Source organism: Mus caroli, chromosome 9, assembly GCF_900094665.2.
Source record: "Mus caroli chromosome 9, CAROLI_EIJ_v1.1, whole genome shotgun sequence".
Taxonomy (NCBI): Eukaryota; Metazoa; Chordata; class Mammalia; order Rodentia; family Muridae; genus Mus; species Mus caroli.
In genome coordinates, this window is record NC_034578.1 from 86,093,769 (window position 1) to 86,094,731 (window position 963).

Here is a 963-nt window from a genome sequence, read left to right on the forward strand (position 1 = left end):
AAAAAAAAACTAAAAACAAGACCAAAAAGAATCATTGAAGGATGACTGAAAATATTTAAGAACTTGGAGTTGTTAATATAAAAGCAAAATTTTACTCTATGTGAATTGTTTTGGGAAAAACCTATGGAGAAAGGACAGAAGCCAAAAAAAAAAAAAAAAAAAAAAAAAAAAAAAAAAAAAAAAAAACCCAAAAAACAAATAAACCTGCCATTTCAATCACCAACTTTAATAAAAGGGGTAGGGAAAGGGATTTTTAAAAATCCTAAGGGTGGGTTCCCGATTGCGCGTAGCCAACGCAGTCTTATAGTTTAAAAAGACATTAATTAGCGCTGCTCTCNGACCTTACTTTCATCAANACGTTAAAATACTGAAGATCACNTCCGCAGTGTTTGTGAACTCTACGTTTCATTAATTTTCATATCACGATATCCCCCAACTTTTCACTTTAGGCTGCCCCTAAAATAGAACACTGAAATAGCAAAATGTTTTCCTAGGCGAAACAGCCTGCTGTTTCTCATTTAAATGCTACTCATCACGACGGTGCTGGTTGTTTGTGGGTTTGTGGTGCGGATATGATATAACTTGTAGTAGTCATTTCTGTCCTTACAACCACGTTGGCAAAAGCCATTATCAAGATACTAGCTTCATCTTTATGGTTCTTTTAGTATTGGATTGTTTAACAATAAGTAACTTGGTTTCATAGCAGGTATCGCGGAGACCTGGAAAACCCAAAACTAAACCGCCCAACGTGGGGCTCGAACCCACGACCCTGGGATTAAGAGTCCCATGCTCTACCGACTGAGCTAGCCGGGCAGCTGGAGTGTCACCTTTTCTAGGTCNCTTCAAAGGAATGACATTATNTTAATTTGTTTCAAGTGGTGTAGCATACATTAAATTACCTTTTCCGAGCTTCTTTTTCTCTGTTTTTCCGTTTCTTTTCTTTCTTCTATCTTTTTTTTTTTT

At 36.4% G+C, this 963-nt stretch overlaps 1 non-coding gene across 1 annotated transcript; it reads right to left on the minus strand.

Moving 5' to 3' along the window:
• Window positions 1–740: 740 nt before the first annotated feature.
• Window positions 741–813, minus strand: Trnak-cuu. Its single transcript has one exon. It is a non-coding gene; the product is annotated as a tRNA-Lys (tRNA).
• Between the last annotated feature and the right edge of the window lie 150 nt (window positions 814–963).